The sequence below is a fragment of the Syngnathus floridae genome, unplaced genomic scaffold (genome assembly GCF_059516105.1).
Source record: "Syngnathus floridae isolate MCC-2025c unplaced genomic scaffold, RoL_Sflo_1.0 HiC_scaffold_46, whole genome shotgun sequence".
NCBI classification, from domain to species: domain Eukaryota; kingdom Metazoa; phylum Chordata; class Actinopteri; order Syngnathiformes; family Syngnathidae; genus Syngnathus; species Syngnathus floridae.
The window spans coordinates 193,588-216,196 of NW_028284075.1; the positions used below are offsets into that span (position 1 = coordinate 193,588).

At 47.4% G+C, this 22,609-nt stretch overlaps 2 long non-coding RNA genes across 3 annotated transcripts; both read right to left on the reverse strand.

Moving 5' to 3' along the window:
- Positions 1-863: 863 nt before the first annotated feature.
- LOC148378416 (uncharacterized) lies at positions 864-3,398 on the reverse strand. Its single transcript, XR_015855891.1, has 3 exons — positions 2,964-3,398; positions 2,539-2,782; positions 864-974 (listed from the first exon to the last, which is right to left on the reverse strand). It is a non-coding gene; the product is annotated as an uncharacterized LOC148378416 (long non-coding RNA).
- A 9,864-nt stretch (positions 3,399-13,262) lies between these two features.
- On the reverse strand, positions 13,263-22,222 carry LOC148378417 (uncharacterized). Of its 2 annotated transcripts, XR_015855905.1 has the most exons (4): positions 22,144-22,222; positions 20,211-20,299; positions 13,617-13,646; positions 13,263-13,426 (listed from the first exon to the last, which is right to left on the reverse strand). It is a non-coding gene; the product is annotated as an uncharacterized LOC148378417 (long non-coding RNA). The 2 variants fall into 2 exon arrangements; XR_015855906.1 differs by lacking the exon at positions 13,617-13,646.
- Positions 22,223-22,609: the final 387 nt, after the last annotated feature.

The window sequence follows — 22,609 nt, forward strand, 5'->3', positions numbered from 1 at the left end:
GTTTGTTCCCAGGCAAAATTGGATGTGATGCAATTCCAAATTTCACCACATAATGGTGCCCAATTTTGACTTCATAGGACATATTAAACACTTAGCTTGTTATTATGTTCAAGGTAATCAGATTTGTTTATCATTCTAATGGCCTCTTCAAAACTATTCTGGATTACTACTTTGGATCTATTCTACATTACTTGGCAACAACATACTCTGTAACAGATTAGGCAGTATAATCACATATGTTAACTTGAGAGTGCCCACACTCAATCTACTTATCGTGATGTGTTAAATCAATTACTGTTAGACATTATTTGTCTGATAATCTACCAAATCTTTGAATTGAAGAATTTGTGATTTAATTAATAGCTTGTTCAGGGTAATCAGACTTGTATATAATTCTAATGGCCTTCTTTTGAAAACTATTCTGAATTACAACTTTGGATCTTATATTACTTTGCAACAATCTACTCCGTGACAGATTAGGCAGTATAATCACATATGTTAACTTCAGTGCCCACACTGTATTTATTTATGGTTATTTGTTAAATCAAGTACTGTTAGACATGAAATAGGAAGTGTTTAACATAAATGTTATGGCTACTCACCATTGTAGCTCGCTCCTGGTCAATGATACGAGCCTCTTCTTGCAGTGGAAAACTTGCAGCCAACAAACACCGTGGAACCTAAAGGAATGAAATTAAACATTAACATTTCGCCTCGACCAATTTTCACACGTACAACGCAACGCGGCTACACTTCTGCTATTACAAACGTAAATCTCCTTAAACACAATGAGTGTTACTTACCGTGTACGCTCTAGACGGTCCAGTTGCAAGCAGAAAATAAAGATATTTCTGTTGATAATCGTCGCTGCTCAGTGGCTCACGGCCATCGCGCCAACAGATTTGAATTTTGGCGGAGGTTCGGGCAATTACGTCATATCCGCGGCATTTGACTGCGACGTAATACCCGCTTATCTGAAACGGCAGTTAAAAGTAGAGTTACATCAAGTTTTCTTGGAACCTAAACGAATGAAAGAAAACTATCATCTGGCCACAACCAACATTCACAGATACAACACAACGTGCGGGGTTGAGGTTAAAGATTGAGTGAAGGGCCCTCGTTTTAAACTACTGTTTTGAAAAGGAGTGGGAACAAGTAAGACGTATTTAATTTATTTAATGGGAAGTAGTAAGACTTATTAAATTTATTTAATCTACTTTTCTTCCCAGGCAAAATTTGATGTGCTGCAATTCCAAATTTCCAAAGTGAATGAAGGAATGAAGTCCTTTAAATTATGATTTTGTATAAATACTAGGCATTAACACAAAATCGACGGCACAAAATGGGCAGACTTTACTTGTTTGAAAAGGACTGGTTACAAGACAGACTTTTTTAATTTATTTAATGGGAAGAAGACTTATTTAGTTTAATTGATCTATTTTTGTTCCCTGCCAAAATTCGATTTGCTGCAATTCCAAATTTCCAAAGTGAATGAAGGAAAGAAGTCGTTTAAATTATGATTTTGTTTAAATACTAGGCATAGACACAAAATCTACGGCACAAAATGGGCAGACTTTACTTGTTTGAAGAGGACTGGTTACAAGACAGACTTTTCTGATTTATTTAATGGGAAGAGGACTTATTTAGTTTATTTAATCTATTTTTGTTCCCTGGCAAAATTGGATTTGCTGAAATTGTATTTTGCCAAATCTCGATTTGAGACCTGATAGGAAGTATTAAACGCTTAGTTAAATCAATACAAGTTGGTAATAAGAGCGAGTAATGTTGGTTGAACCGATGAATGAAGGTTGAAAGCAATTTAAATTATGACTTTGTATAAATACTAGATATTAACAGAACATCTACTGCGCAAAATGGGCAGAGTTTACTTGTTTGAGAAGGAGTGGCTTATTCAAAACTAAGATTTATGTAATCTGTTTGTTCCCAGGCAAAATTGGATGTGATGCAATTCCAAATTTCACCACATGATGGTGCCCAATTTTGACTTCATAGGACATATTAAACACTTAGCTTGTTATTATGTTCAAGGTAATCAGATTTGTTTATCATTCTAATGGCCTCTTCAAAACTATTCTGGATTACTACTTTGGATCTATTCTACATTACTTGGCAACAACATACTCTGTAACAGATTAGGCAGTATAATCACATATGTTAACTTGAGAGTGCCCACACTCAATCTACTTATCGTGATGTGTTAAATCAATTACTGTTAGACATTATTTGTCTGATAATCTACCAAATCTTTGAATTGAAGAATTTGTGATTTAATTAATAGCTTGTTCAGGGTAATCAGACTTGTATATAATTCTAATGGCCTTCTTTTGAAAACTATTCTGAATTACAACTTTGGATCTTATATTACTTTGCAACAATCTACTCGGTGACAGATTAGGCAGTATAATCACATATGTTAACTTCAGTGCCCACACTGTATTTATTTATGGTTATTTGTTAAATCAAGTACTGTTAGACATGAAATAGGAAGTGTTTAACATAAATGTTATGGCTACTCACCATTGTAGCTCGCTCCTGGTCAATGATATGAGCCTCTTCTTGCAGTGGAAAACTTGCAGCCAACAAACACCGTGGAACCTAAAGGAATGAAATTAAACATTAACATTTCGCCCGGACCAACATTCACACGTACAACGCAACGCGGCTACACTTCTGCTATTACAAACGTAAATCTCCTTAAACACAACGAGTGTTACTTACCGTGTACGCTCTAGGCAAAATTGGATGTGATGCAATTCCAAATCTATCTGAAACGGCAGTTAAAAGTAGAGTTACATCAAGTTTTCTTTTTTAATCAACACAATCATTTACAACCGTTGACCAGAAAGAATCGTCGAAATTCGACGTCCCCCACAAACGCCACGCTCACTCGCTTTTCAGGGCAACAAAAGTACTTCTTTTTAAAAACGATGAGTTGTACTTACCGTGTACGCTCTGGACGGTCCAGTTGCAAGCAGAAAATAAAAATATTTCTCTTGTTAGTCGTATGTTACCATCCGCTGTGTCTTTGTCAACATCGCCGCCATTTTCCTACTTCCTGCTGCGAGCCACGCCCACGGATTTAAATTTGGGCGGAAGCTCTTTCCATTGGCGTCGTTTTCGCGTATAGCAAATCCGATTGGTTGGGAAGGGGGCACGGTTATGCAGCCGAGGAGTCCTGTGATCGGTGGGATGTAAAGTAGGCGTCGACGTCACGTCCGCGTCACGTGACCACGACGTGGCAGACGTCAAATAGCAACCGCTGTTTTGTTTAGTAGACTTACAGTTGTTATGCATTGACATAATGGCGCACACACCAAATAGATTTAAATAAATTAAATAATTCTTCTGCCCACTCTCTTTTAAACAAGTTAACTCTCCCCGCGGATTTGAATTCCGGCGAAAGTTACGCCCATCGACGTCACGTATGTCACGTGACCACGACGTGGCAGATGTCATATAGCAACCGCTGTTTTGTTTAGTAGATTTACAGTTGTTATGCATTGGCATAATGGTGTGCACTCAAAATAGATTTAAATAAATTAAATATTTCTTCTGCCTACTCCCTTTTAAACAAGTTAACTCTGCCCACGTCCATTGACGTCTTGTCTGCGTCACGTGACCACGACGTAGCGACGTCATATAGTAACCGCTGTTTTGACCAGTAGACTTAGTTATTATGCGTTGACATAATGGCGCACTGGTTAGCATGGCCACCTCTTAAGCATGATGATGCGGGTTCGACGCCTGATCAATGTTAGCATGGAGTGAGCTGAAGTGCATGGCGCTGAAGATTTGAATCTTTGAAATGCGCTGAGGTCTGACATATCAGGCAGAATGGTTTGCCATCACGTTCAACAAAAAATAGAAACTTTCCCACTCTGATTAAAACGTCCTGTGTTCATCTACGTATTTTCGTTTTGCTGTGCATCTTTTCCCTGCCATTTCGAGAGCCCAATTGACACTCATAGTTTAAAGAAATGTGTTTGCCCATCCTACTTTGTGGAATTTCACCACATGCGCTTTTGACCAAAATACCAAATTGAACTCAAGTGAAGCCAACACGCACAACACCCCCCCCCCCCCCCACACACACACACAAATGTTGATATGAACATAAAAGAGCCGCATGCGGTTCGGGAGTTGCGGCTTGGCCAAACCTGTACTATACAACTTTATTTGTATAAAATTTTCACAACAGCTGTCACACAAACAAAGCGGGAAAAACCGAAGACGTGCGTGTTCCGCCCACGCTGGATTTATTTGCACCTTTGAAAAGACACCGTATTGCCGCAGATGTGGCAAAGAGTACTTTTGGGCATCTGAGACGGAAGGATGTCCAAAGCATCACGTCACCTGCTCTGGTAGGCATGGTGGTGGGACGTTGAGGTCAACCGCTTTGGGGTTGGCTGACTCTTTGATCGCAGGATGCCACACACTTGAAGACAGAAGCAGAAAAGCAGAGCTAAATGCAAAATGTACTCACCGGTGACTCCAATTTTTTTCCCCCCTGAAGAAACAGCTGGACGGGTGGCCCCGGCTGGCCAGTGGGACTCTTGTTATTCTGACCCTTTTTAGTGCGCGTTTGGGGCAACAACCGTTTTTTGTGGCGCTCTCTTCTGGTTCAAAAGTGCCCTGCATGTGAATTTGCTTTTCCTGCCTTCTGATTGGATGAGCGCCGGTGTGACGCGGTGCCTCTGTCACCGTGGCGGGGGGTATACGTTGGCATCGGAGCGTCTGCCAACGTCTGAGACCGGCTGGCAGTGTATCGGAGGTGTCGAGTGCGGTGCCGCTGGAGCTCACTCACCAGCTGGTGTTAGGGCCACAGAATGAAGGCCAAGGAGAAGAATAGAAAGAGAAACAGAAACTTCTCCTCCAATTGTTTGATTTGTCTCTTCTGAGCTTCGATGAATTCTTTCAGCTCTTTGTTCCTCTAGGACGGACAAATGGAAAGTGGCATTCAAAAGCCAGTAAGCGTGCAAGTAAGTGCAGGGCTGGCTTTGGGCCCTTACCTGTTGCGCGCTGTGCAGCAGATCCATTCTCTCTTGGAGGATGCAAGCGTCGCGCTCCCTCAACTCGCACATCAGGGCTCGCTTCCATTGGTCCACGGCGCTCCTAAGCTCTTCTCTCTGATCCGCCGTCAGCACGTCATTCACGCCAGCGTGGCTGGCTTTTTCGCCGTCCGTGGCGGGGCAGTCCCGCTGCGGTAGCGCCTCGTACAACATGGCCTCCAGCTCCAGGATCCTCTGGGCCGCAATCCTCGTCCATCAGTGGTCCGGCGGGAGATTTGAGGGCGGCTTACCTTATGAGCCTGGTCCATGGAACACTTCCTGAAGTCCAACTCTTCATCCAGGTAGCCCTTCTGCTTGCAGAACATATCCTAGCACAGCTCAAGGTCAGAATTGTTGGGGCACATTGCCGGAGTTCCCCTTGGCTGATGTCGCGTGTCTGTCTACCTTCTCACTTTCAATGTCCAACATCTTCTGTTGAAGTGCTGACTTGGTCACTTTGATGTATTCTAACCACTGAGGAAAGGCTGCTGTCACATAAGCAGAATGCGAGAGCGTGCGTGGACGTGCGCGTTACCTTCTCGGCTAGGGTGAGAAGGGTCCTGGCGTGAATCACGACCACCTGCTCCTCGTTGGTGAGATTCTGCAAGAGCCCAAAGGCACAGCGTCAACAAGCTTCTTTCAGCGCAAAGCCTTCCAAAAGTCACATTTGAGCCGCCGAGTCTCGTGGAGTGCGAACATAAGGAGTTCGACATACACTTACGGCGTTATAGCCCAGGATGTCCAGCTTCTTCATCAGATCACTGATGACGATGTCCGGGGGAAAGGCGCAAGGAGCAATGTAAGGTGTTCTGGGACCTCGGGTTAAGGTTAGGGTTGCGAGGGACGCCTTACGTACGCTCACGCCCTCGGCCTCGCAGTAGATCTGCAAAGGGCTGAGGCCGTCTGGGAAACGGACTTGCAGAAACTTCAAGACGGGGGAGCGCCACTCCCTCTCCTGAAAGGCAGAGGCATGCATCCGTCCGTCCGTCCGTCCGTCCGTCCGTCACATCTCTGGCCTCAACACGCTTGTGCGAGTCTTCCCACCTCCAGCTCCAGGATGCGGAACTCAAGCAGTTCGTTTTGGTCTCGGATATCCTGGATGTGCTCTTTCAGACGCGCTTCTTCCGCCTCCATCCGCCTGACCTGAAAAGACAGTCAGACCTCATCTGCGGGGCTTCCCGACAGGTGTGACGCCAAGCGACTCCGCCCAGCGCCTTTCTTTCCGTCACCTTTTCGGCCAACTGCTGATTGCTCTGACGCAGCAGCTGCTTCTCCTCCACCCACTTGACATTCTAGAAGAGACAAACGCGTGGACAGCTTTGGAATGTTGTGTCATTTTCATCCACAAATTCTTTGGTTGACTGGAAAATGACATTTGCTTTTCTCCGCATTTTCCCAGCCACGTTCGGGGGGGGGGGGGGTTGGTCCAGTAATGCCAGACGGATGAGTGACTGAAGAATGTAGCTATTTTGTCTGAGAAAAAGGTGTGCTCATTGATGAGCTTACCTGTCCTTGTTGCTTCAGCGCTGACTCCAGATCTGCTACTCTGCTTTGATAGTGACCCATTTCTACCATCAGCTTTTCTCTGGTCTGAAAGGAGGAGGAGGGAGGCTCCTCCTCCTCCTTTCAGACCAGAGAACACCCGAGGCTGGGTGAGAACGGGGAGGCTGCGACCCGGCCGGGGGTTGCGGGAAGGGGCGCCACCTTGATCTCCTTCTCGGCGTCGTAGTCCCCTTTCGCTGGTCTGGGCTAGCAGAGCGTAGGCTCGTTGCAGCGCTTGATATTCTTGCGTCAGCTGGCGGTAGCGAAGCTCCGCCTCTTCATGCACACACCAATGCAACACAGCACTAGTACCAGAATCAGTCAGACCGGCGACAAAGCACCCGCGACGCAAAGACGAGTCCGATTCCAGGCTGAAGAGGAATGTTTGGTGCCAATACGCTGGCAGAAATGGCGGGCTACCTCTTCGGGTTCCGTGTCGGGGGTTCTGTCGGTGTGAAAAGACAAGGACGATCCGTCCGAGTCCACCAACACGTCTTCGTCGTAGCCGTAAAATGTTTCGATGACCTGCGGGCGCGGAAGCAAACATCTCTCTGAACAAACTGAAGCGACACCTCACGATGAATCGACGAGAGGAACGATAGCGAGAAAAAGGCCATTTCATCTTGCGCAACACCAAGCAGCCGCAAACAAACAGACTCACCTTGCAGGACCTCACGCTTTGTTCCTCCTCAGAGATTCTCGACGTCGGTATCGTAGCATCAAATCTCTCTCCTGTCGACACAAATAATCCGCCTTTGAGATTCTTTGGATGCAAAGGGAACGAACGGCTCCGGCGCAGAAACAAACGCGACTCACAATGACATTTCTGACATGAGCTCCTGTCTCCAGAGCCTGAAAAACACGTCACCGGCGATGATTGGAGGGACGCTCGTCTTTTCCAAAAGTGACAACTACAGGGTGTGTCAGGGTTTTCCAGATTATCTTTATCGTATCATTGTGTTGCTTTGACTTTGACTGCGACCTGTAATAAATAATATTATTTATCCCTTATTTATCCCTATCGCTTATCCCTTCCTACACAAAGTCGTAAAACACCCCTTGCTATGTTTTGACTAGAGGTCAAGGGCTTCCTCTATTCAATCCACTCTTACACCCACCCTGTTTCTCTTAATTAAAATGCTCGTGCAGGAGCCGAGAGTCAGACTTCATTCGTACAACGGATGGACTCTCCACCTGCAGGTGTCCAAAAGAACTTACTTGTCTCCCGTGTGGTTCTTGCAAAATAAGTTGGAGCGAGCGCAACTCTAACAGGGTGCGTTTTGCCACTAGCTGCCTACGGACAATGACGTCGCGCTCGCGGCTCATGGTTGACGGGCTGAGCAGCCGGGCAAGTCCGTCGTTTTCAGCGCACAGCGAGTGGCAAAGGCGCTGACAAAACGGGAGCTTTGAGCTGCTGAAAACGGCAAAACAAGTCTAAAGCGTGTTCAAACGCGTGCGCACAATGCTCCTGCTTGAAAGGTCGGAATTTAAGGGGCCAATTTTTTGGATGGCGGCCGCCGGCCAAGCTTTGGACGGAAAAGGTTTCCTGGCGACAGCGAGCGAGCGCGGCGCTGCCGTACGTGCACCGAGTCGCCTGCCTGAAGACCTTGGACAAGTCGTCGATGATGTGCCGCTGCTCCACAACTTGAAGGAACTCCATTTCACCGTCCTGCTGGCCGCAACCGCGGTCCAGGTCATTGAGCGAACTAGGCCTTCTCTGTGGAACACAAATGCAGTGGACTCTGTTGGCACGCCGCCGTTGTCCGCGTCGACTTACCAAGCTTGCCATCTCCTCGTTCTCCTGGGTGACAAAGCGCACTTTGTTTTCAAGGCGACACAGCACCAGCGAGAGTTCTTCATTCTTCCTGCTCAGGCGTTTGTTTTTGTACAGGAGTGGCAGAAACTGGCTTTCTGTTTCTCTCAGTCGCTTTAGCTGCAAGCATGAAGTGCGGGATGTGAAAGACGCACAACACGCGGGCCAGAACGTATCCATTCCTTTTGCATCGGTTTGAACGGAATCGTGGCTTTGGCTCCCAATAAAAGACATCTACCAGGCAACCGACTCGCCGCGCCGCTCAACTAATAAGCAAGCGCAATGGGTGCCTCGCTGGATGGCGCGCATCAAACGTAGCGCAAACCTTCAAGCGTGCCGTCAATAAATTACCAGTTCATTGCGCTCTTCAGAAAGCAGGGCGTTTCGATCCTCCAGTTTCCTGATGACTGCGCTGAGCTCAGCGATTTTCAGATGAAACCGTCGCGTGTCCCGATCCTCCTGAGACTGAAAACGCCCCGCAACACACACACACAAGCACTCGTTCAAAGTTCAAAACTGTTTTTGTGCTACCTTCCTCCAGCAACGAACTAAGTCATGCGTACTGCAAGTGTGTGATGAGGTGGCTTACGCAATGAAGAGGATTGCTAGTAGCGGCGTTGACCCCACTTCCAGGGTAGTTTAGGCCCGCCCTTTGGGAATCCCTCAGGGCAGCGATCTGCTGCTCGGCAGCCTGAGTCTGCAGCTGAAGGCGGTGGACGTGGCCGGCCCCAGGGCTTCATCCAAAACACTAACCGCTCTGTCTTTCAGCTTGATCTCATCCGTCTGGATGTACAAACGGGGAGCGCTCAGGCAGGCGGGCAAACTCATTTGCCAGAATTGTGACAAAAACAAAGAGAGCAACCGGCCAATTTTTTTCTTGAATCGACTAGAACACCTTTGCTGTGACAAAAGCGAAGCGAGCAACCGGACATTTTCTTCTTGTGAAATAGAATAGAATAGAATGCCTTAGGTGTCATTGCACTGCAGGTATACAACGAAATTGGGAACATAGCCACGCACCGCGCATCTGATCAGTCCTACCAGTCGGCGGATCTCCCTCTCGCAGTCTCTCTTGGTTCGGCTCAGCTCCTCCCGATGCTGGTGATGAGCCGATCGGAGCTCGGCCGCTCGGGACTGCCAGGCCTGCTGGGCCGCTGCCAGGGCTTCTTCCGCGCTCCTGGTGGAGGCGACACCGCTCGGTCTCCCGACACCGCCGCGTCTCCTCCACCTCCGCCAGCAAAGCGCCCCCCCTCCTCACCTGAGCAGACATTGCGCCACACCGGGCCGTTGAGACCGCAACGGAGCGCCGCGACGCTTACTGGGGACAAGCTACACAATACGGTAGCGGCCGCATCGAAGCCCGACGTGGCGTGCGGATAGTCAGACACGGATAGAGCGGATCACCTTGTCCATGGAGCCGTCCCTCGGGCTGAGGACCAAGGCATTCAGTCGCTGGATCTCTCCATCTTTGATTTTGATCACTCTCATCAGCTCCATTTCATGCTGCCGCAGTAATGTCTCCCTGGTAATGGCTAACTCTTTCTGCTTCTCCTCATGGAGTTTGCTTTTGAGTTCCGTCATGGCGGCGGTGGCACGGTGGTGCTCCGCCCGCAGGTCCTGACTTCTCTCTCTCTCCAGACAGCTGACCTGACATGACTTAGACTTAGACAAACTTTATTGTCATCTTGTCTGCACATGGTGCATACAAAACGAAATTCCGTTGCATACGTCTTACAACAAAGTAGTGATATTGCAGTTGAATAGAAGTAACATACCCTATGAAAATATATATATATACATATATACTATATATATATATATATATATATATATATATATTAAAAATAAGTATAAAGTGCAGCAGTGATAATTATGCAATAGTGCAAGTAGGCAAAACAGTATTCAAGAGTGTGCAGAGGAATGCTAAACCATGTATTAAACTTCTATTTAAAGGGTTTATACAAGTTCAGTAAAGTTGGTAGTGCGAGATAGTGCAAGATAGAGGTCCGTAGTGTCATAAAGTACAGTTCTGTGAATGTGTGATGCAGAGTTCAGTTTAGAGCTCAACAGTTCTAGTGTTCAACAGTCTGATGACAGCAGGGAAAAAGCTGTTGCAGAACCTGGTGGACCTGCAGCGGATGCTGCAAACCTCTTCCCAGAGGGCAGCAGGGAGAACAGTCCATGGTGGGGGTGTGATGGGTCATTGATGATGTTACGGGCACGGGACATGCAGCGCTGAGATGAAATGTCCTGAATGGAGGGAAGAGGAGCCCCTATGATCCTCTCTGCTGTCCTCACCACTCTCCTCACGTTCTTCCAATCGGAGGCGGTGCAGCCTCCACACCACACAGAGAGACAGCTTGTCAGAATGCTCTCTATGGTGCTCCTGTAGAACGTCCTCATGATGGGTGGGGGCAGGTGGGCTCTCCTCATCCTCCGCAGGAAGTACAAGCGCTTCTGTGCCCTCTTGACCAGTGCCGTAGTGTTCATAGTCCAGGTGAGGTCTTCTGTGATGTGGACCCCCAGGAATTTGGTGGTGCTGACCACCTCCACAGCTGAGCTGTTGATGATCAGTGGAGCGTGGTGAGGCTGTTTTTTCCTGAAGTCGACGATGATCTCCTTCATCTTCTCCTCATTCAGGATCAGGCTGTTTTCTCTGCACCAGCCCACCAGCTGCTCCACCTCCTCTCTGTAGTCCAGGTCGTTGTTGTCTCTGATGAGCCCCACCACCGTTGTGTCGTCTGCTGACTTCACGATGTGATTGGTGGTGAACCTGAGGACGCAGTCGTGTGTCATCAGGGTGCACAGCAGGGGGCTCAGGACGCAGCCCTGAAGGGAGCCTGTGCTGAGGGTGATGACATCAGAGGTGTTCTGTCCGACCCGGACTGACTGAGGTCTGTTGGTGAGGAAGTCTAGCAGCCAGTTGCGAAGGGGGGTGTTGAAGCCCAGGTGTTCCAATTTTCCTACCAGATGCTGTGGGATGATGGTGTTAAACGCTGAGCTGAAGTCCAGGAACAGCCTCCGCACATGGGTGTTCTTCTCCTCCAGGTGAGCCAGGCTCAGGTGAAGAACGGAGGAGATGGCGTCCTGAGTGGAGCGGTTTTGCCGGTCGGCAAACTGGAACGGGTCAAATAATAGGGGGAGTCTGGAAACGATGTGACCTTTAAGCAGCCTTTCGAAGCACTTCATCATAACCGGAGTCAGTGCAACAGGCCGGTAATCATTAAATGAGGTGATTTGAGGTTTCTTCGGCACCGGAATGATGGAGGCAGTCTTAAAGCACGCCGGCACTGTGGCTTGGCCCAGCGAGGTGTTAAAAATGTCTGTGATGACCCCAGCCAGATGACTTGCACATTCCCTGAACACACGCCCAGGAATGTTGTCGGGGCCAGGGGCCTTACAGGGGTTGACTCTCCTCAGGGTCTTCAACACATCGGCGGAGTCAAGGCAGAGTACCTCCTCTTCCTGATGGGGGACAGTTTTAACTGCTGGAGTGCCGTTTAGTGCCTCGAACCTCCCAAAGAAGTTATTTAGACCATTTAGAAAGTCAGCATCAACTACACCCACCGGGGGGGGGGGAGGGTGAGTTGTAGTCTGTAATCGCCCGTATGCCTTGCCACATACTCCTGATGTTTTTGACGTCGTGGAAACGATCCTGAAATTTTCGACTGCGGTCTCGCTTCGCTATCCTGATGGCACGGTTCAAGTTGGCTCTCGCTGTCCTCAGTGTCTCCTTGTCGCCAGACTTGAAGGCAGAGTTCCGCGCTCGTAGCGTTTGACGTACCTCCTCAGTCATCCAGGGTCGTTGGTTGCCCCGGGTGATGATATTCTTAGTGGTGCTGACGTCCTCGGTGCATTTGTTGATGTAGGCTGACACAGTCATGGCACACGCATGTCTAATCTACATCGGGAAAACTGGGAGGGAGGGAGGGAGGCAGGCAGGGAGGCAGGCAGGGAGGCAGGCAGGGAGGCAGGCAGTGTCTGTCTGTTGAGGTTTTCACCTTGTTCTTCTCCTGCTGAAGTTCTAACTGGACGTCCATCAGTTTGGTTCTCAGCTCGTCATTGGCGGCCTGAAGGGCGTCCGTTCGCTCCGCCTTGGCCCGCCCTGCCGGAGCTCGTTTGGACATCTCTTACTCGAGTCTCGCCCGGTCGTCAGTCAGAGATCACAACATTTGTACCTGGAGAGCACAAACGCAGCGCTGTTTTCCACTGGCTTCGAACTCAACTTCAATCGGTACCGTAACTTACAACATCATAAACATAGAACTAGCTTGACTTAGTCATTGAATAAATGCATTTGGTTCTTCAAAACTGCATCACGCAACATAGCGTGACCGAGACGGCCGTTATCCACCTGCGTGAAGTTATTTGGTGAAATGAATGAGATGTTTAAGACACCATCGTTCTGTCTCTATGTAGATGAAGGTAAATAATCGATTGCTGAAGGTCCAAAGGTGTTGTGATAAACAAATAAACATATTAGTGATTAGTGACATATTTGTGATAAACATATTAGGCAGGATAATCACATATGTTAACGTGACTGCCCACACTGTATTTATTTATGGTTATTTGTTAAATCGAGTACTGTTAGACATGAAATAGGAAGTGTTTAACATAAATGGAAGACGAAAGGGGTACTCACCATTGTAGCTCCTGCTGGTCAATGATACGAGCCTCTTCTTGCAGTGGAAAACATACAGCCAACAAACACCGTGGAACCTAAAGGAATGAAATTAAACATTAACATTTAGCCTCAACCAACATTCACAGATACAACGCAACGCAAACTACACAAACGTAAATCTTTTTAAACACAATGAGTTGTACTTACCGTGTACGCTCTAGACGGTCCACTTGCAAGCGGAAAATAAAGATATTTCTGTTGATAATCGTCGTGTTTGTATCCGGTGTCTCGCTCAAGGCCATTGCGCCCACAGATTTGAATTTTGGCGAGAGTTCAGCCTATTGACGTCATTTCCGCGGTGTAATACCCGCATATCTGAAACGGCAAAGTTAAGAGTAGAGTTAAATAAAGTTTTTAGTCAACGCAATAATTTACAACCGTTGACCAGTCGAAATAATCGTCGAAATTTGGCGTCTGTGGCTGGAAGCAGACGCCGAGTTCGACATTCCTCCCAAACGCCACACTCCCTCGCTTTTCAGGGCTAAAAAAAAACAGTTGTAATTACCTTGTACGCTCTAGACGGTCAAGTTGCAAGCTGAAAACAAAAATATTTGCCTTGTTAGTCATCGTGTTACTAACAGCTGTGTCTTGTTTGCCAGAACTGCCGCTTTCCTACTTCCTGTTGCAAGCCACGCCCACGGATTATAATTTTGCCGTGAGTTCCGCCTATTGACGTCATGTCCGCGTCACATGACTGCGACGTAATATTATCTAAAACTGTTTGTGCGGTATTGTGTTGTTCTGTGCGGTATTGTGTTATTCTGTGCGGCGTCGTGTTGTTCTGTGCGGCGTCGTGTTGTTCAGTGCGACGTCGTGTTGTTCAGTGCGGCATGGTGTTGTTCAGTGCGGCATGGTGTTGTTCAGTGCGGCATGGTGTTGTTCAGTGCGGCATAATGTTGTTCAGTGCGGCATGGTGTTGTTCAGTGCGGCATGGTGTTGTTCAGTGCGGCATGGTGTTGTTCAGTGCGGCATAATGTTGTTCAGTGCGCCATAATGTTGTTCAGTGCGGCATGGTGTTGTTCAGTGCGGGATGGTGTTGTTCAGTGCAGGATGGTGTTGTTCAGTGCGGCATGGTGTTGTTCAATGCGGCATGGTGTTGTTCAGTGCGGGATGGTGTTGTTCAGTGCGGCATGGTGTTGTTCAATGCGGCATGGTGTTGTTCAGTGCGGGATGGTGTTGTTCAGTGCAGGATGGTGTTGTTCAGTGCGGCATGGTGTTGTTCAGTGCGGAATGGTGTTGTTCAGTGCGGCATGGTGTTGTTCAGTGCGGCATGGTGTTGTTCAGTGCAGGATGGTGTTGTTCAATGCGGGATCGTGTTGTTCAGTGCGGCATGGTGTTGTTCAGTGCGGCATGGTGTTGTTCAGTGCGGCATAATGTTGTTCAGTGCGGCATGGTGTTGTTCAGTGCGGCAGGGTGTTGTTCAGTGCGGCATGGTGTTGTTCAGTGCGGCATGGTGTTGTTCAGTGCGGCATAATGTTGTCCAGTGCGCCATAATGTTGTTCAGTGCGGCATGGTGTTGTTTAGTGCGGGATGGTGTTGTTCAGTGCAGGATGGTGTTGTTCAGTGCGGCATGGTGTTGTTCAATGCGGCATGGTGTTGTTCAGTGCGGGATGGTGTTGTTCAGTGCGGCATGGTGTTGTTCAGTGCGGCATAATGTTGTTCAGTGCGGCATGGTGTTGTTCAGTGCGGCATGGTGTTGTTCAGTGCGGCATGGTGTTGTTCAGTGAGGCATGGTGTTGTTCAGTGCGGAATGGTGTTGTTCAGTGCGGCATGGTGTTGTTCAGTGCGGGATGGTGTTGTTCAATGCGGGATCGTGTTGTTCAGTGCGGGGTGGTGTTGTTCAGTGCAGGATGGTGTTGTTCAGTGCAGGATGGTGTTGTTCAGTGCGGCATGGTGTTGTTCAATGCAGGATCGTGTTGTTCAGTGCAGCATAATGTTGTTCAGTGCAGCATGGTGTTGTTCAGTGCGGCATGGTGTTGTTCAATGCGGCATGGTGTTGTTCAGTGCGGGATGGTGTTGTTCAGTGCGGCATGGTGTTTTTCAGTGCGGCATAATGTTGTTCAGTGCGGCATGGTGTTGTTCAGTGCGGCATGGTGTTGTTCAGTGCAGGATGGTGTTGTTCAGTGCGGCATGGTGTTGTTCAATGCAGGATGGTGTTGTTCAGTGCGGCATGGTGTTTTTCAGTGCGGCATAATGTTGTTCAGTGCGGCATGGTGTTGTTCAGTGCGGCATGGTGTTGTTCAGTGCAGGATGGTGTTGTTCAGTGCGGCATGGTGTTGTTCAATGCAGGATCGTGTTGTTCAGTGCAGCATAATGTTGTTCAGTGCAGCATGGTGTTGTTCAGTGCGGCATGGTGTTGTTCAATGCGGCATGGTGTTGTTCACTGCGGGATGGTGTTGTTCAATGCGGGATCGTGTTGTTCAGTGCGGCATAATGTTGTTCAGTGCAGCATGGTGTTGTTCAGTGCGGCATGGTGTTGTTCAGTGCGACATAATGTTGTTTAGTGCGGCATAATGTTGTTCAGTGCGGCATAATGTTGTTCAGTGCGGCATGGTGTTGTTCAGTGCGGCATGGTGTTGTTCAGTGCGGCATGGTGTTGTTCAGTGCAGGATGGTGTTGTTCAGTGCGGCATGGTGTTGTTTAATGCGGCATGGTGTTGTTCAGTGCGGGATGGTGTTGTTCAGTGCAGGATGGTGTCGTTCAGTGCGGCATGGTGTTGTTCAGTGCGGAATGGTGTTGTTCAGTGCGGCATGGTGTTGTTCAGTGCGGCATGGTGTTGTTCAGTGCAGGATGGTGTTGTTCAATGCGGGATCGTGTTGTTCAGTGCGGCATGGTGTTGTTCAGTGCGGCATGGTGTTGTTCAGTGCGGCATAATGTTGTTCAGTGCGGCATGGTGTTGTTCAGTGCGGCATGGTGTTGTTCAGTGCGGCATGGTGTTGTTCAGTGCGGCATGGTGTTGTTCAGTGCGGCATAATGTTGTCCAGTGCGCCATAATGTTGTTCAGTGCGGCATGGTGTTGTTTAGTGCGGGATGGTGTTGTTCAGTGCAGGATGGTGTTGTTCAGTGCGGCATGGTGTTGTTCAATGCGGCATGGTGTTGTTCAGTGCGGGATGGTGTTGTTCAGTGCGGCATGGTGTTGTTCAGTGCGGCATAATGTTGTTCAGTGCGGCATGGTGTTGTTCAGTGCGGCATGGTGTTGTTCAGTGCGGCATGGTGTTGTTCAGTGCGGCATGGTGTTGTTCAGTGCGGAATGGTGTTGTTCAGTGCGGCATGGTGTTGTTCAGTGCGGGATGGTGTTCAATGCGGGATCGTGTTGTTCAGTGCGGGGTGGTGTTGTTCAGTGCAGGATGGTGTTGTTCAGTGCAGGATGGTGTTGTTCAGTGCGGCATGGTGTTGTTCAATGCAGGATCGTGTTGTTCAGTGCAGCATAATGTTGTTCAGTGCAGCATGGTGTTGTTCAGTGCGGCATGGTGTTGTTCAATGCGGCATGGTGTTGTTCAGTGCGGGATGGTGTTGTTCAGTGCGGCATGGTGTTTTTCAGTGCGGCATAATGTTGTTCAGTGCGGCATGGTGTTGTTCAGTGCGGCATGGTGTTGTTCAGTGCGACATAATGTTGTTCAGTGCGGCATAATGTTGTTCAGTGCGGCATGGTGTTGTTCAGTGCGGCATGGTGTTGTTCAGTGCGGCATGGTGTTGTTCAGTGCGGCATGGTGTTGTTCAGTGCAGGATGGTGTTGTTCAGTGCAGGATGGTGTTGTTCAATGCGGCATGGTGTTGTTCAGTGCGGGATGGTGTTGTTCAGTGCAGGATGGTGTTGTTCAGTGCGGCATGGTGTTGTTCAGTGCGGAATGGTGTTGTTCAGTGCGGCATGGTGTTGTTCAGTGCGGCATGGTGTTGTTCAGTGCAGGATGGTGTTATTCAATGCGGGATGGTGTTGTTCAGTGCGGGATGGTGTTGTTCAGTGCAGGATGGTGTTGTTCAGTGCGGCATGGTGTTGTTCAATGCGGCATGGTGTTGTTCAGTGCAGGATGGTGTTGTTCAGTGCGGCATGGTGTTGTTCAATGCGGCATGGTGTTGTTCAATGCGGCATGGTGTTGTTCAGTGCGGCATGGTGTTGTTCAGTGCGGCATGGTGTTGTTCAGTGCAGCGTAATGTTGTTCAGTGCGGCATGGTGTTGTTCAGTGCGGAATGGTGTTGTTCAGTGCAGGATGGTGTTGTTCAGTGCGGCATGGTGTTGTTCAGTGCGGCATAATGTTGTCCAGTGCGCCATAATGTTGTTCAGTGCGGCATAATGTTGTTCAGTGCGGCATGGTGTTGTTCAGTGCGGCATGGTGTTGTTCAGTGCGGCATGGTGTTGTTCAGTGCGGCATGGTGTTGTTCAGTGCGGCATAATGTTGTCCAGTGCGCCATAATGTTGTTCAGTGCGGCATGGTGTTGTTTAGTGCGGGATGGTGTTGTTCAGTGCAGGATGGTGTTGTTCAGTGCGGCATGGTGTTGTTCAATGCGGCATGGTGTTGTTCAGTGCGGGATGGTGTTGTTCAGTGCGGCATGGTGTTGTTCAGTGCGGCATAATGTTGTTCAGTGCGGCATGGTGTTGTTCAGTGCGGCATGGTGTTGTTCAGTGCGGCATGGTGTTGTTCAGTGCGGCATGGTGTTGTTCAGTGCGGAATGGTGTTGTTCAGTGCGGCATGGTGTTGTTCAGTGCGGGATGGTGTTCAATGCGGGATCGTGTTGTTCAGTGCGGGGTGGTGTTGTTCAGTGCAGGATGGTGTTGTTCAGTGCAGGATGGTGTTGTTCAGTGCGGCATGGTGTTGTTCAATGCAGGATCGTGTTGTTCAGTGCAGCATAATGTTGTTCAGTGCAGCATGGTGTTGTTCAGTGCGGCATGGTGTTGTTCAATGCGGCATGGTGTTGTTCAGTGCGGGATGGTGTTGTTCAGTGCGGCATGGTGTTTTTCAGTGCGGCATAATGTTGTTCAGTGCGGCATGGTGTTGTTCAGTGCGGCATGGTGTTGTTCAGTGCGACATAATGTTGTTCAGTGCGGCATAATGTTGTTCAGTGCGGCATGGTGTTGTTCAGTGCGGCATGGTGTTGTTCAGTGCGGCATGGTGTTGTTCAGTGCGGCATGGTGTTGTTCAGTGCAGGATGGTGTTGTTCAGTGCAGGATGGTGTTGTTCAATGCGGCATGGTGTTGTTCAGTGCGGGATGGTGTTGTTCAGTGCAGGATGGTGTTGTTCAGTGCGGCATGGTGTTGTTCAGTGCGGAATGGTGTTGTTCAGTGCGGCATGGTGTTGTTCAGTGCGGCATGGTGTTGTTCAGTGCAGGATGGTGTTGTTCAATGCGGGATGGTGTTGTTCAGTGCGGGATGGTGTTGTTCAGTGCAGGATGGTGTTGTTCAGTGCGGCATGGTGTTGTTCAATGCGGCATGGTGTTGTTCAGTGCAGGATGGTGTTGTTCAGTGCGGCATGGTGTTGTTCAATGCGGCATGGTGTTGTTCAATGCGGCATGGTGTTGTTCAGTGCGGCATGGTGTTGTTCAGTGCGGCATGGTGTTGTTCAGTGCAGCGTAATGTTGTTCAGTGCGGCATGGTGTTGTTCAGTGCGGAATGGTGTTGTTCAGTGCGGCATGGTGTTGTTCAGTGCAGGATGGTGTTGTTCAGTGCGGCATGGTGTTGCTCAGTGCGGCATGGTGTTGTTCAGTGCGGGATGGTGTTGTTCATTGCGGCATGGTGTTGTTCAGTGCGGCATGGTGTTGTTCAGTGCGGCATGGTGTTGTTCAGTGCGGCATAATGTTGTTCAGTGCGCCATAATGTTGTTCAGTGCGGCATGGTGTTGTTCAGTGCGGGATGGTGTTGTTCAGTGCAGGATGGTGTTGTTCAGTGCGGCATGGTGTTGTTCAGTGCGGCATAATGTTGTTTAGTGCGGCATAATGTTGTTCAGTGCGGCATAATGTTGTTCAGTGCGGGATGGTGTTGTTCATTGCGGCATGGTGTTGTTCAGTGCGGCATGGTGTTGTTCAGTGCGGCATGGTGTTGTTCAGTGCGGGATGGTGTTGTTCAGTGCAGGATGGTGTTGTTCAGTGCGGCATGGTGTTGTTCAGTGCGGCATGGTGTTGTTCATTTCGGCATAATGTTGTTCAGTGCGGCATAATGTTGTTTAGTGCGGCATGGTGTTGTTCAGTGCGGGATGGCGTTGTTCAGTGCGTTATAATGTTGTTCAGTGCGGCATGGTGTTGTTCAGTGCGGCATGGTGTTGTTCAGTGCGGCATGGTGTTGTTCAGTGCGGCATAATGTTGTTCAGTGCGGCATAATGTTGTTCAGTGCGGCATGGTGTTGTTCAGTGCGGGATGGTGTTGTTCAGTGCGGGATGGTGTTGTTCAGTGCGGCATGGTGTTGTTCAGTGCGGCATGGTGTTCAATGCGGAATGGTGTTGTTCAGTGCAGGATGGTGTTGTTCAGTGCGGCATGGTGTTGTTCAGTGCGGCATAATGTTGTTCAGTGCGGCATGGTGTTGTTCAGTGCGGCATGGTGTTGTTCAGTGCGGCATGGTGTTGTTCAGTGCGGCATAATGTTGTTCAGTGCGGCATGGTGTTGTTCAGTGCGGCATGGTGTTGTTCAATGCGGCATAATGTTCAGTGCGGCATAATGTTGTTCAGTGCGGCATGGTGTTGTTCAGTGCGGGATGGTGTTGTTCAGTGCAGGATGGTGTTGTTCAGTGCGGCATGGTGTTCAGTGCGGGATGGTGTCTTTCAGTGCGGCATGGTGTCGTTCAGTGCGGCATGGTGTCTTTCAGTGCGGCATGGTGTCGTTCAGTGAGGCATGGTGTTGTTCAGTGCGGCATGGTGTTGTTTAGTGCGGCATGGTGTTGTTCAGTGCGGGATGGTGTTGTTCAGTGTGGCATGGTGTTCAGTGCGGCATGGTGTTGTTCAGTGCGGTATCGTGCTGTTCAGTGCGGTATCGTGTTTCTCAGTGCGGTATCGTGTTGTTCAGTGCAGTATCGTTGTGTTGTTCGTATTGTGTTTAACACTTAGCCTCTAACACTTAGCCTCTAACACTTAGCCTCTAGCATCTAGAAGGTAAATAAATAGGAAGGAAGGACTCACCGGTGACGTCTTCGCCCACGTCCAAGCGTTGTACTTTGTATTTTCATCCTTCTGACAGTGGAAAACATAGCCAACAAACACCGTGGAACCTAAACGAATGAAAGAAAACTATCATTTGGCCACAACCAACATTCACAGATACAACACAATGTGACGTGCGGGGTTGAGGTTAAAGGTTGAGTGAAGGGCCCTCGTTTTAAACTACTTTTTTGAAAAGGATTGGGAACAAGTAAGACGTATTTAATTTATTTAATGGGAAGTAGTAAGAGCTATTGAATTTAATCTATGTATTATATTCTATTGTATTGTATTCTGTTGTATTCTTTTGGATTGTATTCACACTAACCCCACTAAAACTTCAGCCCACAAAAACTCGCCTCTGGCGCCTAGCCTCTGGCACTTAGCCTCTAACACTTAGCCTTTAACACTTAGCCTTTAACACTTAGCCTTTAACACTTAGCCTAGAAGGTGAATAAATAGGGTTAAAGGTTGAGTGAAGGGACCTCGTTTTAAACTACTTTTTTGTAAAGGAGTGGGAACAAGTAAGACGTATTTAATTTATTTAATGGGAAGTAGTAAGACTTATTAAATTTATTTAATCTACTTTTCTTCCCAGGCAAAATTTGATGTGCTGCAATTCCAAATTTCCAAAGTGAATGAAGGAATGAAGTCCTTTAAATTATGATTTTGTATAAATACTAGGCATTAACACAAAATCGACGGCACAAAATGGGCAGACTTTACTTGTTTGAAAAGGACTGGTTACAAGACAGACTTTTTTAATTTATTTAATGGGAAGAAGACTTATTTAGTTTAATTGATCTATTTTTGTTCCCTGGCAAAATTCGATTTGCTGCAATTCCAAATTTCCAAAGTGAATGAAGGAAAGAAGTCGTTTAAATTATGATTTTGTTTAAATACTAGGCATAGACACAAAATCTACGGCACAAAATGGGCAGACTTTACTTGTTTGAAGAGGACTGGTTACAAGACAGACTTTTCTGATTTATTTAATGGGAAGAAGACTTATTTAGTTTATTTAATCTATTTTTGTTCCCTGGCAAAATTGGATTTGCTGAAATTGTATTTTGCCAAATCTTGCCTTGAGACCTGATAGGAAGTATTAAACGCTTAGTTAAATCAATACAAGTTGGTAATAAGAGCGAGTAATGTTGGTTGAACCGATGAATGAAGGTTGAAAGCAATTTAAATTATGACTTTGTATAAATACTAGATATTAACAGAACATCTACTGCGCGAAATGGGCAGAGTTTACTTGTTTGAGAAGGAGTGGCTTATTCAAAACTAAGATTTATTTAATCTGTTTGTTCCCAGGCAAAATTGGATGTGATGCAATTCCAAATTTCACCACATGATGGTGCCCAATTTTGACTTCATAGGACATATTAAACACTTAGCTTGTTATTATGTTCAAGGTAATCAGATTTGTTTATTATTCTAATGGCCTCTTCAAAACTATTCTGGATTACTACTTTGGATCTATTCTACATTACTTGGCAACAACATACTCTGTAACAGATTAGGCAGTATAATCATATCTGTTAACTTGAGAGTGCCCACACTCAATCTACTTATCGTGATGTGTTAAATCAATTACTGTTAGACATTATTTGTCTGATAATCTACCAAATCTTTGAATTGAAGAATTTGTGATTTAATTAATAGCTTGTTGTTATGTTAAGGGTAATCAGACTTGTATATAATTCTAATGGCCTTCTTTTGAAAACTATTCTGAATTACAACTTTGGATCTTATATTACTTTGCAACAATCTACTCCGTGACAGATTAGGCAGTATAATCACATATGTTAACTTCAGTGCCCACACTGTATTTATTTATGGTTATTTGTTAAATCAAGTACTGTTAGACATGAAATAGGAAGTGTTTAACATAAATGTTATGGCTACTCACCATTGTAGCTCGCTCCTGGTCAATGATACGAGCCTCTTCTTGCAGTGGAAAACTTGCAGCCAACAAACACCGTGGAACCTAAAGGAATGAAATTAAACATTAACATTTCGCCTCGACCAATTTTCACACGTACAACGCAACGCGGCTACACTTCTGCTATTACAAACGTAAATCTCCTTAACCACAATGAGTGTTACTTACCGTGTACGCTCTAGACGGTCCAGTTGCAAGCAGAAAATAAAGATATTTCTGTTGATAATCGTCGCTGCTCAGTGGCTCACGGCCATCGCGCCAACAGATTTGAATTTTGGCGGAGGTTCGGGCAATTACGTCATATCCACGGCACATGACTGCGACGTAATACCCGCTTATCTGAAACGGCAGTTAAAAGTAGAGTTACATCAAGTTTTCTTGGAACCTAAACGAATGAAAGAAAACTATCATTTGGCCACAACCAACATTCACA